The 15,739-nt window shown below is 58.7% G+C and overlaps 1 long non-coding RNA gene across 1 annotated transcript; it reads left to right on the plus strand.

The window, feature by feature from the left end:
- Positions 1-1,148: 1,148 nt before the first annotated feature.
- On the plus strand, positions 1,149-9,418 carry LOC142823183 (uncharacterized). The gene is made up of 3 exons (XR_012898477.1): positions 1,149-1,456; positions 5,238-5,366; positions 6,370-9,418. It is a non-coding gene; the product is annotated as an uncharacterized LOC142823183 (long non-coding RNA).
- Positions 9,419-15,739: the final 6,321 nt, after the last annotated feature.

Genomic DNA, 15,739 nt, shown 5'->3' on the forward strand with positions numbered 1-15,739 from the left:
GGCCTGGCGTGAACGGGGTTGGCTCCCCCGTTTTGAGACGGCAACCCCCGGAGGAGGGGGGAAACCTGAGCGGGTCTCCCTGGCGGGGACCCTGAGAGCCCCCCCCAAACTCCTCGCCATGACACGTCCGGGCCACGGTCCCCCACAAAGGGGGCCTCCGGTGCGGGATAAATTTTCATCTGCCAAAAAGAATGGGCACCCGTTCTAGTTTGCGGGTACGCCGAACGCAGGATGTGGGCCGTGATTTTCAGAGAGGGGCCGCTTAATGAGTTGGGTGGGTGGTCCCAAACCGGCTCCACCCCCGGAAGGGGCGGGGCTTGGGATGGAAGGGGCGGGGCTTGGGATGGAAGGGGCGGGGCTGGCGGCTAGCCACCCCTGAGAGTGGGGCCGGAGGCTTGCGAGTGTCAGGCTGGCTGAGGAGTCTAAAGTGCCAGACTTCCTGTTTTTCCCTCCCTTGGGCAGGCTGGTCGCCAAACGGAGTCCTGGGTTCAAATCCGCCTCCCGACGTCTCCGCTGGTTTCGGGGAGGGATCGCTCAGTGGTTTGAGCGCTGGCCTGCTAAACCCAGCGTTGGGAGTTCAATTCTTGAGGGGGGCCGGTTAGAGATCTGGGGCAAATCTGTCAGGGGAAAAAAATTAAAAAGACAGCGAAGGGCTCGCGGCGGCCGGCCCCACCTCTCCTGCGTGGCCTGGCGGCGTGACAGCGATTTAAAGGCTGCGAGCAGGAGCCGTTTCGGAAGGGGCCCCGCCGCCCGGAAATTCGGCGGCCTGGCCAGAACGCCAGCCATAGAAAGCGGTCCGGGGTCCGGAAGGAGGGCCAGATCCGGCCCTGGGGCCGCCTGTCGCCCAGCCCTGCCATGGGTCGCTCTGGGAAGGGCTCCTTCGCCTCCCGAAACACGCCGCGGCCATCGGGGGAAAGGCCGCCCCCGGGGGGAAAAACGGGAGGTGGGGACCGCTGGGCCCGACTCTTGGAGGACAGTACGGCGGAGTGGTGAGAGGGGGGCGGAAGGGGGGGGGCTTCCAATTGGCTGAACCTCACCAGCCCTCCGCCCCAGTGGGCGGAGAACATGGGGACTCACACTGAACCAAGGGGGGGGGGCTATTTTTAAAGGGGGGCGGGGCCCAGCTTCCAGGGCTAGGAAGTGCCAAGCCTCAAGGGCAGGGAGGGGGCGGGGGGGGGCTCCGCCCTGGCACAGAGAAGCCCCCCCCCTCCTCCGCCTGTGGCTCCTCCTTGCGCGCCCCGCGCAAATTCCGCGCAGGGAGCCGGACGCAAGATTCTGAGGGCAGAGGCGTCCGCCGCGGCACTGCGCATGCTCGCGTGGCTGCCTTGTGGGAAGGCGGGGGGGGGGGCTCTGATCGTCCCTGCAGCCGGGGGAGGCGCCAGGAAAAAAGGGGGGGGGCATTGCACACGCTGCTCCCCCTCCCCCCGGAACTCCTCGCTGCGCGCAGCCCGGCTGGGTATGCAGGGGGCACAGGAAGGGGCTGGATCAGCTGGGAGTCGGGGGGGGGGGGCAGACCCCGCCGGGCCCTGGCTCAGTGCGCGCTCCCCGCCCCTCCCAGATGCTGCGGGCTGCTTTGTGCGTCGGGACCCACTCCTGCCCCACCCTGGACCCACGGTAACTCCCCCCCCCCCCCACGCGGGCTGCTGGACCCACCCCGGAGCCTGCAGGTGAGACCTGACCCGGCTGGGGGGGGGGGGGGGCAGGGAGAGGAAGGGTGTTCTTGGGGGGGGGGGCGCAGTGTCAGGAGAGAGGTAAAACAAAAAAAATCGCCCCCCCACCCTCCTGGGGACGGCCGTGCCTCAGTTTCCCCACCTGTCGCCGCGGGGGAGGGGGGATCGCTGCGCAGTTTTAAACCGGCGTGGGTTGGGGGGGAAGGGGTGTACCCACAAGCCGTCCCGAGAGATTCCCCCCCCCCCACGCCCCTATACCCGCCCCCAGGTTTGGAAAGTGAACCCGGGAGGGTGGGTGGATCTGTGGGCGCAGTAGCCGGAGGGGGGGGGGGCGGCGGCGGCCGTCTCCCTCTGCCCCCCCCCATGTGCTGGGACAACTCCCCGACCCAGCAGTGGGGCACTGCCCCCCAGCCTGGACACCCGGATTGTACCCCCAAACCCTCATTTCCCCCCCTCCAGAGCCTGCACCCCAATATGGAGCCCCCTTCTCCCCCCACACCGCCTCCCCATCCTGGCCCCACCCCAGAGGCCTCACTCAATCCCGGCCCCTTTTTTGTGGGGGGGGGGCCCTGCCCCACGGAAAAATCTTTTGGGGGGAGCGCCCACAGGTGAGAAGAATAAACCCCCTCCCGGACGTGGCCCCCGACCGGGAAACCCCTCCCCGCAGTCCTCGCACACGCCGCAGGCTAGTAGATTTCGGGGGGCTCCAGCCACAGAGTGGGGTGTCCGGGGGGCTGGTACATGAGCCCCGGCTCCCCAGTGCTGGGGGAGGGGGATACATGAGCCTCGGGGGACGGATCCAGGGGGACGTCTCCGGCAGGTGGGGGGGCGCCGTAAAAGTCTCCCCTACCCGCCACGGCTGGGCGAGACGCGGCCCCGGGGGCCGGTGGGGCCCGGCCACGGCGGGACCCCCCGTTAGTGTCCGGCCGACGTGCCGGGTGGGGTTCGGTCCGAGGGCGGAATCAATTTTGGGCCGTGCGCCCAGGCAGGGGCGCACCACCCCTAGGCACGCCGGCGGCTGGCGGTGGGTGGCCGGGGCTGGTCAGCCGGGGGCCCCCCGAAGCAAACCCAGCCGGAGCCGCAGGGCCCCCAAGCGGTGGGGCCGGCCGCCCCGAGCCCTTTGCTGTGTGTTCATGGAAAGCCTCCGGGCCCAGACATCTCTGGGGGGGAGGTGAGTCCCCAGGCCCCGCCCCCTTACACCTCAGGCCCCGCCCCATTGCACTTCTGGCCCCTACCCCCTTCTGCCTCAGACCCCTCCCCCTTCAGGCCACACCTCTTCTGCCTCAGACCCCAGCTCCCATCCTCCTCAGACCCCTCCCCCTCCCCCTCAGGCTCCGCCCCTCCGCCTCAGACCCCTACTCCCTTCCCCCTCAGGCTCCGCCCCTTCTGCCTCAGACCCCTACTCCCTTCCTCCTCAGACCCCTCCCCCTCAGGCTCCGACCCTCTGCCTCAGACCCCTACTCCCTTCCTCCTCAGGCTCCGCCCCTTCTGCCTCAGACCCCTACTCCCTTCCTCCTCAGACCCCTCCCCTTCCCTCTCAGGCTCCGCCCCTTCTGCCTCAGAGCCCTACTCCCTTCCACCTCAGACCCCTCCCCCTCTCCCTCAGGCTCCACCCCCTTCTGCCTCAGACCCCCACTCCCTTCCGCCTCAGACCCCTCCCCCTCTCCCTCAGGCTCCACCCCCTTCTGCCTCAGACCCCTACTCCCTTCCGCCTCAGACCCCTCCCCCTCTCCCTCAGGCTCCACCCCCTTCTGCCTCAGAGCCCTACTCCCTTCCTCCTCAGACCCCTCGCACTCACCCTCAGGCTCCGCCCCTTCTGCCTCAGACCCCTACTCCCTTCCCCCTCTGGCCACGCCCCTTCCGCCTCAGACCCCTCCCCCCTTCCACCTCAGACCCTGCCCCTTCTGGGGTGGAGCCAGCCTGCAACTACCTCCTGAAATTCATCAAGTGCCTCCTTTGCTCAGACGCAATCTAGTCCGATTCTCTTGGCATCACCCTTAGATGAAGGGTATAAAAAAATTTAGGCCCCCCCCACCCCTTGAGTCTTTGTCAAAGCCGGGTGTGAGCCATCCAGAATGGGGGGGGAAGGGTCCTTCCATGCCCCCCTCAGCCAGCTGTCTCCTTTCCTGGGCCGTACCAAGTGGCCTGGTGTGCGCCCGTGAAGGTGCCGCAGACGTGCAAGGCGCTGCACGTGGCTAAAGAGGCTGAGCAGCCTTCCCCGTAAGCCGGGCACTTGTGCGGCCGCCCAGGAAAGAGTCCAAGGCCGCCCCGCGGATTGGCAAGCGAAGTGGTTTTTGTTCTACTGGTGGTGCACATTCGCACCGGCCTCGGCGCACATCTACAATTTTATTCCGCACACGGAAGGAACCGCACCGTGTGTGTGTTCTAGCGCATCGGCGGGCATAGAGGAGAGATGCTAATGAGGTGTCCCCCCAACTTTTACATCTGGGGCGAGGAACCTACGGCGTCCCACCCTGGCCGGCGGCATGTTGGGTTGGTAGCGCTACCATTAAGGGGCTACGTCCCTGGTTAACCCCCTCTCCTCCCGCCAACCTATAACAACCTTTGCAAGCCGTTCACCATCGGCGTCCCGCCCAGATCTGTCCTGGCTCTGGAGGTACAAGGCGTCCCCGCTAGATGCATCCATCCCGCACGGAAGTCCTTGGCGCGGGTAGGGACCGACGCATTGGAAGTCCTTCCATCCCCCGCTCTTCCGTCGGGCAGAAAAACCCAACCCCGACGACCCACATTTGCGCCAAAGGAAGTCAGCCGCGGAGGAAGAAATTTGCCCCGCTTTTCAGTTCTTTTCAGTTTCACATCCTGGACTTCCCCCTTGTACGGCTACTCGAACTGCAGTCCTCTCTCGAAAGAGGAACGCAAAGGAGGGTCATCGAAAACGCAAAGGAAGGGCTGGCTTACACCTCTCGCGCTTTGTTTGCATCATCTCATCCGAGCCCGTTTCCGGAAGAGTTTGTTTTGAAAAAAAACCCACCCTTTTTCGAAAGACGCTTTACTCCTGAAAAAATGAGGTTGCCGGGTTCTTTCGAAACAGAAGGCGTTCTTTTTCGACAGAAGCCCATCTAGACTCCTTTTTTTTTATCCCCCCCAAAAATCTCTCGTCCAAAAAAGCGCGCGGAAGAGATGAAGCGCGAGAGGTGTAAACCAGCGCTTCCGTTGCGTTTTCGAGTCCCCGCATTTGCATTCCTCTTTCGAGAGAGGAATGCAGGCTAGACCCGTGTTTTTTCCACTTTTTATGATGGAGGAACACCAAACATTCATTTTTTTTATGAGGAACACCGAGGATTTTTTGTTGAGCAAAAATAAGAGGCTGGGGAAAAGTTATTGAGCCAAAAAAAAAAAAAAAAAAAATATAGGGTCAGAGGGGAAAGTTAGTGGGAGGGAGGGGACGAAAGTCGCCTGTTCTTTTCAGGATGGCCATTTTGAACGCTTGTTCTCCACGGCACACCTCCGACTGTGTGCGCCACGGAACTCAGTTTAAGAAACCCTTAGGCTTCGTCGCAGCTTTCTTACGCCTCTTGCTACGTTTCCATTTTATCTCCAACCCAGGTCTCCCAAGACAAAGGTTCCCCGTTCCCAAACCCACCATGCTCTCCTGGAGGAAACGGAGACGAGAACCGCGGCTTCCCGACACCCCGAACCCTGTGGGAAGGGGGCCCCGGCGGAACACGCCCCCAGGTGAGAAACTGGGGAAGGCGAGACCCGAAACCGTCCCAGCTGGGGTTCCCAAAAAGGGCTCCCCCCGTTGCTGCCTCGTCTCTCCAGATCTGCGTTGTCACCGCAGATGTTGTATCCTCCTGGCTGACATCGGGCGTGGCTTCCTACCCATCCTAAGTTGCCTCTTCCCCTCTGAGTAGGGTTGCCAGGCGTCCAGTTTTCACCCGGACAGTCCGATAATTGCGTCTTCTGTCCGGTAAAAAACCCTGTTTTTCTCAGATGGAAGGCTGGTGGGGGTGTTTTTTCCCCTGCCGTGGGGGGGGAGCCGGGAGAATTTAAAGGCACAGCTACCCTTTTTTTTGTGTTGTTGTTCAAGAAGTTTGATGCCCGGTTTTTTTTTTCCTCGACCAATTTTTTTCCCTTCCATCTTTGGGATTTTTTGTGAAAGTATCTGGCCACCCTATCACTGCCCAATCCTCCAGAGCAACAACAGAATGGGGGAGGTTTTTTGGGGTTTTTTGCTCAACAAGTTTGGTCTCGCGTTTTTTTGTTCAACCAATGCTTTTCCCCGAGAAGTTCGGGAGTTTTGGTGAAAGTATCTGGCGACCCTACTTCCGAGTGTTTGGTCGGCACATGGAGGCAGAATTGCTTCTCTCCTCTCTCCTCCAGATCGATTCAGCCCCTGACGCTTCATCTCCTGAGCTGTTTATTTCGTTTCCCCGTTTTTTTCCATTCTCCTTCCTGAGCTCCCCTGTCCCTCGACATAGCGACCGACTCCCGTCTGGGTCCCCTCTCTGTCCCCGCAGCTGTCGGGAGGGCCAGTGAGACGAAAGGATGAGAAAGCTTAGCAGGGAGGAAGTGAGCAAATCGAACCACACTGGAAGCTCGCAGGAAGAGCGCTGAGCAAATATAGACACACGTGTACGAACATAAGAACGGCCCTAGGAGGGAGATGAAGCATTCAAGTGGGTTCAGTAGGGAGGTGGGATTGAGAATAAGACAGACAATAACCTATTACCTCTAGATAAATCCACGGGACGGCCACAGCTTGAATCCTGCCTACAGAAGTGGGCGCCTGGTCTCCAACACAATCTCTTGGCCTTGGAAAAGGTTCTGAAATGCGCAACAAAAATGCCGAGGAGTTTGGAAGGGGGTCCCGGAGGAAGAGAGCTTAAAAAGTCGGGGAGTGTGTCTAGACGACTGGGTTTGGTCGACAAAAGTGGGTGTCAAAAAGAACGCGGGAGTTTTGTCGACGGTGGTAAATCTCATTCTGCGAGGAATAACGTCTTTTGTCTAGAGGCCACCAAATGAAACTAATGGGCAGCAGGTTTAAAACAAATAAAAGGACGTTCTTCTTCACACAGCGCACAGTCAACCTGTGGAACTCCTTGCCTCAGGAGGTTGTGAAGCTAGGACTATAAGGGTGTGTCTTGACTACAGGGTTTTATCCACAAACGTGGACTTTTGTCGACAAAACCGATACCTGTGTCTACACTGCCGCTGAGTTCTGTCGACACAACGCCAACAGAACTCGGCAGTTTTGTCGATGGCAGTAAACCTCATTCTTCGAGGAATAACGCCTTTTTTGACAGAGTTATTGCATCTACACTGTCCGTTGCATCTACACTGTCGTGTCGACAAAGCGGCTTGCTTTGTCGGCAGAACTGGCTGTCGTCTAGACGCTCTCTGTCAACAAAAGCCTGTAGTCTAGACGTACCATTAGTCTCTAAGGGTGTGTCTAGACTACAGAGTTTTGTCGACAAAACTATACCTGCGTCTACACTACCGCTGAGTTCTGTCGACATAACGTCGACAGAACTCAGCAGTTCTGTCGACGCTGGTAAACCTCATTTTACGAGGCATAACACCTTCTGTCGACAGAGTTCTGTCGACAGAAGGTGTTATTGCCTGTAGGGTTGCGTCTAGACTACAGGGTTTTGTCGACAAAGCAGCTTGTTTTGTCAACAGAACTGGCTGTCGTCTAGACGCTCTTTGTCGACAGAAGCTTTGTCGACAGTATCTGTCGACAAAACTTCTGTCGACAAAACCCTGTAGTCTAGACGTACCCTAAGGGTGTGTCTAGACTACAAGGTTTTGTCGACAAAAGTGGAGTTTGGTCCACAACACTAGACCTGCGTCTACACTACCGCCAAGTTCTGTCGACATAACGCCAACAGAACTCGGCAGTTTTGTCGATGGCGGTAAACCTCATTCTACGAGGAATAACGCCTTTTTCGACAGAGTTCTGTCGCCAGAAGGCTTTATTGCATCTACACTGTCCGTTGCGTCTACACTGTCGTGTCAACAAAGCGGCTTGCTTTGTTGGCAGAACCGGCTGTCGTCTAGACGCTCTGTCGACAGATGCTTTGTCTGTCGACAAAATGTCTGCCGACAAAAGCCTATAGCAGTGGTCCCCGACGTTTTGGGGCTGCCGGGCGCCTGGGGGTGGGGCCGCTCACGCGCTGGGCATACAGGGGCGGGGCTGCCCACAGGCCACGTGACTGGGGGCGGGGCCAAGCATGCGCCACACACCCGGGACCGGCACCGTGGGCACTGCGTTGGGGACCAGTGGCCTATAGTCTAGATGGACCCGGGGATTTTTCAGCTTAGGAAAGAGAAGACGAAGGGTACTTCTACAGCGCCACACTATTTCGAAATAACTCGGTCCGCGTCTACGCAGGAGGCAGGTATTTCGAAATAGTGTCACAATGCTGTCAAGCTACAGGACTTCTTACACCGACTCCTGTAACCCCTATTTCGAAAGAAGTGCTGTGTAGACACTCCCAGGTTGGAACTACGCTATTTCGAAATGAGCTACGCCATTGACGCAGCTCAATTTGCGTCGCTTATTTCGAGTGAAGCCCTGCAGCGTAGACACGCCCTCAGAGAAGATCTGATCGAGGTCTGTAAAATCACGACGGGTGTGGAGGAAGTGAATACGGAAAAGCGATTGACTTTTCCCCTTGATATAAGAACTATTTGGCGACGTCTAGACTCCAAGCCTTTTCCGAAAGAGGCTGTTTCGGACAAGCCTCTTTCGAAAGACAGCGTCTCGGCTGCAAGCAGATTTTTCGAAAAAGCGAGCCGCCTTTTCGAAAGAGAGTCTAGACGCTGTCTTGCGGAAAAGCCCCGCGTGCGTTCGATCGCGCCTCTTTTCGAAAGAGTACTTTCGAAAACAAGGCCTTATTCCTCGTAGAGTGAGGTTTACCACGAGCGAAAAAACTGCCGAGTTCTTTCGATTTACTTTTACTCTTTCGGCTGCAGTCGAGAAGCCGCTGACGTTTTTTTCGAAAAAAGGCTCCTTTTTTTTTTTTTTTTTTTTGGAAAAACGCTGTATTCTAGACATGGGGTTCCCAAACTGGGTGGTGGGGGGGATGAAAAAATTCCAGGTGGGGTGGGAGGCGACTTAGCCTCCATCAAGTTTTGATGCCCTGTTCAGATCCTTCCTTTCTTCCTTTTTTTGCTCAAGTTTTGCTGCTATTTTGGGGGGGGGGAGGGGCATGAGGGTTTTTCAAAAATCAAAAAGGGGGGCGTGATGCCCCCAAATTTGGGACCCGCTGGTCTAGACACACCCTATGAGGAGAGATTAAAATGACGTGGACTTCTAGCTTGGAAAAGAGAGGACTACGGGAATCGAGGTCTATCCCGTCATGATGGGTGCGGAGAAAGCGAATACGGAAAAGTGATTGACTTTTCCCCTTAATCTAATGAATAAGCGAACGTGATTGACTTGGTCCCACAAGAACGAGGGGTCCCCCACGGAAATGACTGGGCAGCAGGTTTAAAACCAACCCACGGACGTTTTTCGTGATACAGCGCGCCGTTAACCTGTGGAACTCCTCGCCACAGGACGTTGGGAAGACTAGGAGTGCAAAAAAAAGCTAGATAGATTCGTGGAGGTGAGGTCCATCGATGGGATGGGTAGGGAGGGTGTCTCTGCTCTCTGTGTCTGGGAATGAGTGACAGGGGAGTGATCGCTGGATGATCCCTCCCTCTGGGGCACCCGATATCGGGCACTGTGGGCGAGATGGACCCTCTGGCCGCTCCGATGTACTGATTGTTCCTTTTTTGCCCGGCACAGAGCATGAGACGGGTCCGGCTTTGCTCTCCGTCCCCGCGGGGGACGGGATGGTGATTGAGATCAAGGAAGAGCAGCCGGACGCTCCGGAGGACACGGATCCGCCAGGGCTGGTCTTGGGAAGGGCCAAAGAGGACCACGGGGGAAGCCCGCGCCCGGCGGGGCGGGGGCCGCGGGCGAGAGGGGCTGCCGCCCCCCCGCCGGGAGGGGAGCAAACGGATGAGAAAGAAGCCGCCCCGGCGCCCGGGAAGAAATCGTACCGCTGCCCCGAGTGCGGGAAGAGCTTCACGCAGACCTCCAATTTGATCATCCACGAGCGCATCCACACGGGGCAGCGGCCCTACCCGTGCCCGGAGTGCGGGAAGAGCTTCCGGCAACGCTCGGACCTCGGCAAACACCGGCGCATCCACACCGGCGAGACGCCCTACCAGTGCCCCGCCTGCGGGAAGCGCTTCAAGCAGCGCTTCAGCCTCATCGTGCACCACCGCCGCCACACGGGGGAGACCCCCTACACCTGCAACGCCTGCGGGAAGGGCTTCACCCAGAGCACCAACCTGGCCTCGCACCAGCGCGTGCACACGGGGGAGGCCCCCTACTGGTGCCGGGAGTGCGGGCAGCACTTCAAGCAGCGCTTCAGCCTCGTGGTGCACCAGCGCGGCCACACGGGGGAGCGGGCCTATCGCTGCGCCGAGTGCGGGAAGGGCTTCAAGCAGAGCTCGGAGCTCAGCTCGCACCAGCGGGTGCACGCCGGCGAGCGGCCCTTCCGGTGCACCGAGTGCGGGAAAGGCTTCAGCCAGAGCTCCGGCCTCATCCGGCACCGGAGAACCCACACGGGCGAGAGGCCCTACCGGTGCGGCGAGTGTGGGAAAAGCTTCAGCCAGAGCTCGGGTCTCATCCGGCACCGGCGGACGCACACGGGGCAGAAGCCGTACGCCTGCCCCGAGTGCGGGAAGGGCTTCGGCCAGAGCTCGGCCCTCACCGTGCACCGGCGCGTCCACACCGGGGAGGCGCCTTACCGCTGCGCCGTCTGCGGGAAGAGCTACAAGGGGAAGGACTCGCTCGCGGCCCACCAGAAACTCCATACGGGATAGGCGCCGCCCGGGTCTGCAACGTCCCCCCCATCAAAGCAGAAACGTGCCTCCCGGCGGGTCGGCGCCTCCCTCCCGGCCAGCGCCTCGGTGCCTCCCCCCTCGCCCCAGCAATCAGCTGTTCCGCCCCGTGCGAGAAACACGGGGGGGGGGAGGGGAAAGAGCAGGGCAGGAAGAGGTGGGGAGGGGCTTGGAGGGAAGGGGTGGGGTACAGGTGAGGCCTGGGGTGGGAGGAAGGGGAGGAGCTTGCGGGGCGAGTGGGGGCAGGAAGAGGCGGGGCTTGGTGGAAGGGGTGGAGCTTGGGACAGGAAGAGGCGGGGCTAGGGTGGGGGCTTGGAGGAAGGGGTGGAGTTTGTGGGGAGAGTGGGGACAGGAAGAGGCGGGGCTAGGGTGGGAGTTTGGAGGAAGGGGTGGAGTGGGGGTGGGGCGGGGATTGGAGGAAGGGGTGGAGCTTGTGGAGAGAGTTGGGATGGGAAGAGGCAGGGCTAGGGTGGGAGTTTGGAGGGAGGGGTGGAGTGGGGGTGGGGCGGGGTTTGGAAGAGGGTGGAGCTTGGGGGAGAGGGGGGCAGGAAGAGGCGAGGCTAGGGTGGGAGTTTGGAGGAAGGGGTGGAGTGGGGGTGGGGCGGGGTTTGGAAGAGGGGGTGGAGCTTGGAGGAGGGGGGGCAGGAAGAGGCGGGGCTAGGGTGGGAGTTTGGAGGAAGGGGTGGAGTGGGGGTGGGGCGGGGTTTGGAAGAGGGGGTGGAGCTTGGAGGAGGGGGGGGCAGGAAGAGGCGGGGCTAGGGTGGGAGTTTGGAGGGAGGGGTGGAGTGAGGGTGGGGCGGGGTTTGGAAGAGGGGGTGGAGCTTGGGGGAGAGGGGGGCAGGAAGAGGCGGGGCTAGGGTGGGAGTTTGGAGGAAGGGGTGGAGTGGGGGTGGGGCGGGGTTCGGAAGAGGGGGTGGAGCTTGGGGGAGGGGGGGCAGGAAGAGGCGAGGCTGGGGTGTGGGGGTGGGGGAAGGGGCAGGACCCAGCCTAAAGTGGAGGGGGGGGAGCTGAGCAGCCCCCCAGGATCTCTGTAAGTTGGTGACTAAGGGGGGGATGTTTCAATGTGGGCAGAGGGCCCGGTGGGGGCTGTGGGCCCTGCCCCCCCCCAGCAGCCAGGCGTGGCTAGGGTTCTCCCAGATACTTAAAAAAAAACACCAAGCACGGTGGGGAAAAAAAATTGGCCCAGTAAAAAAAAAAAAAAAAAAAAATGTGTCACTGCGCCTTTAAATACTCGTGCTCTCACCGCCCCCACCCAGAGGCGGCCGGAGAAGGGGCCTTCTGTCCGAGAAAACCCGAAAATCCCGGAAGGGTTTACAGCGCCGAGTCCGCACGGGCGGTCGCCTAGGAGTGGCTGCGGCCCCTTGCCACCTGCCTCGAGAATTTGGGGAAATCCGAACATGCCCGAAAAAATGGCAGGGGGGGAGGGGAAGGGAGGGAGCAAGCAGGAGTTTGAGCTGCCTAGGAGAGCCAGCCGCCGCGAGAAATAAACTGAGCGCAGGAATCCCGGAGCGTGGTAGGGGAGGAGAGGGACGTCGGGCGGAAAGATCGGAACGGTTGGAGGATCGTGGAGAGAAAAAAAAAACCCGGTTCCTCCGCCCGAGACGGAGATGGGGCCGGACGACGGGGATACACTAGAGAAGGTCTGAGCCAGACTGAAAGCGAAAAAAAAGGCCAGTCCCGGGACGGTGGAGTATGAAACGCGTCTCTCATTACAGACCACGTGCCACTGGTTGCGACTGGTGCTTGGGGGGAGCCGGAGCCGTGACGAGAAAGGGCAAGATGTGACGCTAAGCCCCTGCGTGTGTAGGCCCTACCAAATTCGCAGCCACGAAATACACACCACGGGCCGTGCAGTGTGGTCTCTGGCGTGTTTTTATCCTCGCGGACACCCATTTCATGGGGGGACCGGCGTTCCTCCAATGCAGGGGTCCTGACCCAAAAGACGGGGGGCAAACCGGGTCCCCTGGAAGCAGCGTGCTCGGGAGCCAGTCCAGCACCGCCCGGCAAATTAGCAGTGCTGTGTTTGTATGGGTGGTGCACATTTTGGCGTGCCTCGGTGCACAGGCCACAAAATTATTCCGCACGGGTGTGGGGAAAAATCAGCAGGTGGATGGAAAAGATGAGAGGGAACAAGGTTATTTTGTAGAGGGGGGGTCGTTGAGTTGCCACCCTTCCGTGTTTCTTTCCGAAACGGCAACGGCACAGATGTAAGGGTGGTTGTCCCCGACTCCCCCTACAATCCTGTTCCAACTTCCACCCGGTTCCTCTCCGGGTCACCGTGCTCACCCCTCGAAGCAGATTTCAGGAGCCGAAATTGTGACCGTTACAATGTGGAAAACTCCGTCACCGTGAAATTGACCCAGGTGGCGCGCAACTGTGGTAGGGTCCCACGGACGGGCAGCCGCCGGAGCGGCTAAGGGAGCCTGACAAGAGATTGTGTCTACACTGGGCCACTTATTCCGGAAAATCGGCCGCTTTTCCGGAATAACTTGCCAGCTGTCTACACTGGCCGCTTGAATTTCCGGAAAAGCACTGACGATCTCACGTAAAATCATCAGTGCTTTTCCGGATAAACTATGCTGCTCCCGTTCGGGCATTCCGGAAAACTGTTCCGGAAAAGGGCCCGTGTAGACAGCCGAGATTTCTTTTCCGCCAAAAAGCCCCGATCGCGAAAATGATGATCGGGGCTTTTTGGCGGAAAAGCGCGTCTACATCGGCACGGACGCTTTTCCGGAAAAAGTGCTTTTCCGGAAAAGCATCCTGCCAATGTAGACGGGCTTTTTCTGAAAATACTTTTAATGGAAAACTTTTCCGTTAAAAGCATTTCCGGAAAATCATGCCAGTGGAGACAGAGCCATTAAGTTGGCAGATGATCCCAAGCTGGGAGGGGTGGCGACGGCTCTGGAGGACGGGGTCACAATTCAAACTGATCTGGACAAATTGGAGAAATGGTTGGAGGTCGACTGGATGAAGTTTAATAAAGACAAATGCCGTGAGGGCAGGGGACTGGACTCGAAGACTCTCGAGGTCCCTTCCAGTCCTGGTATTCTAGGATTCTAATCTTTTCCATTCTTGTGCGGATTTTTTTCCAACCATGTGCAGAATCAATTTTATTCGATGCACAGCGGCATGGGTGGGTGTGCACCACCACCAACCTGGCTGCGGGTGCGCTGTGAATCAGATGGGTGACCCTGGAATGCCTTCTGAGTAGCCGCCAAAGGCTACTTCCAGGACACTGTGGTCCTCTGCCCCCCTCGATTGTCGTACGGGGTCTAGGACATGATTCTCACTCCACCCGAGGGCACCCCCTTGCATAACCTCGGTCCAGTCGACTCTATCGATGCCTCGCCCGCGCTCACAGGGGTCCAATCCTCATCGAGGTGGGCAGTCGGAGGTGTGCCGCGGAGAGGACAGAAATCAAAATGGCCGCCTTTAAAGGGGCACAGCTCCTTTTTTTTTTTTCTTTTCAACAACTTTTCCTCGGGGGCTTTTTTTTTTCCCTCAACCCACAAAATCCTTGGTGTTCCCCATAAAAAAAAAATGGTGTGGTGTTCCTCGGTCTTAAAACACTACTCTAGAAAGTCCTGTTCGGGTCCTGATACCCCCCAGCCCCATGGCAACTGTACGCCTTGTTCTCCCACAAAGTGAGAAGTCAGGGACTCCCGTCTGCACACCGGTTAAAGGTCAGGGGCCACCCACCGGATTAGCAGTGCACGCACAGCTGGCAGCTGTGTTTTTTCCCGGGTAGTGCACCTTGCTACATGGCTCGGTGCAGTCGACAAAATTTATTCCGCACCAGGATGGCTCAACATTAGAGGGAACCCTGGTCATGGAATAAGGTCATTCTTTTCAGGGAGGGAAGGAGGTCTGGAGTGTGGCAGTCCAGTGAGCTCTGCTTGGAGCCTGTTCCTGTAACGATTCGAGGAAACCGCCTCTTAATTTCCAGCCTCACCGCCCCCCCCCTTCACGCCTAGGAAGGAAGAGACACTTTCCCGTCGGCTGTGTATCGACTCCCGTGAGCTAGCCCAAAATCAACACGTGTGCTAAGCCAGAACCGTCATTTCTCCCGTGAAGCGGATGTCGTTTCAGCCAAGGCGGGCCCATACAGTATGGCTACGTCGACACAACACGTTTTTTTCCGGGAAAAAATATGCAAATGAGGGGCTCATTTGCATGCGTCGCGATCTCATTGGCATATTTTCTGCGTATCCGTTTTTCGCGCTGGGGGTTTTGCGCCAAACCCAGCAGGCTACCTCTACACCTTTACCCCGCGAGTTTTCTCGGCCAAACATATGCAAATGAAGGTCTCAAATATGCAAATGACGGTCTGCTTTTCGCTGGGGTTTCTGCGCAAAACCAAGCAGGCTGCATTTACAGAATGAGTTTTCTCAGCCAAAAATATGCAAATCAGGGACCCGCTTGCATGAATTGCGATCTCATTGGCATATTTTCTGTGTATTCGTTTTCTCACTAGGGTGTTTGCGCAAAAACAAGCAACGTGGACGGTTTTGTGCAAAAAACCCTTTTTCCTCAAGATCCTTATGCCTCGAAAAAGAGGTTTCCTGATCTTGCAGAAAAAGGGGGTTTTGCGCCGAAAGAAAACGTCCCCGTGGCTTGTTTTCGTGCAAAACCCCCTCGTGCAAAAACGCGTCGGCAAAACATACGCGAGGGAGATCACGACTCATGCAAATGAGTCCCGTGTTGGCCTACGTTTTGCCGAGCCAATTCGGCGGGTAGACGGAGCCGCAGCGCGGACGTTTTCTTTTAGCGCCAAACCTTCTTTTTCCCTCACGATCGGTAAACCGTCTTTTCGGGCAGCCTACGGATCTTGGGGAGAAACGGTTTTTTGCCGCAAAAAAAAACACCCACGTGGCGCGTTTTTGCGCCAAGCCCCTTGGCGCCAATACGGATCCGGAGAACGTATACCAAAGAGACTCATGCCAATGAGTGCTGTATTAGCCTATTTTTGGCCGAGAACATTTTTGGTAGTTGTGACGGTGCCTCCTTGCTTCCGTGCAAAAACCCCGGCGTGCAAACGAGATCGCGACTCGTGCACACGAGTCCCGTGTCGGCTTCGGTTGTGCCGAGAAACCGCGGCCTGGAGCCGTAGCCTGCGGGCGATGGTACCTCCTTGGCTCACAGGTCCGCCCTGCCGCTTTCCGGCAGAGATACGACGTGGCCCCGCGGCCGCCGACGTGCCCTGAGGC

This window comes from Pelodiscus sinensis, chromosome 32 (genome assembly GCF_049634645.1).
Source record: "Pelodiscus sinensis isolate JC-2024 chromosome 32, ASM4963464v1, whole genome shotgun sequence".
Taxonomy (NCBI): Eukaryota; Metazoa; Chordata; order Testudines; family Trionychidae; genus Pelodiscus; species Pelodiscus sinensis.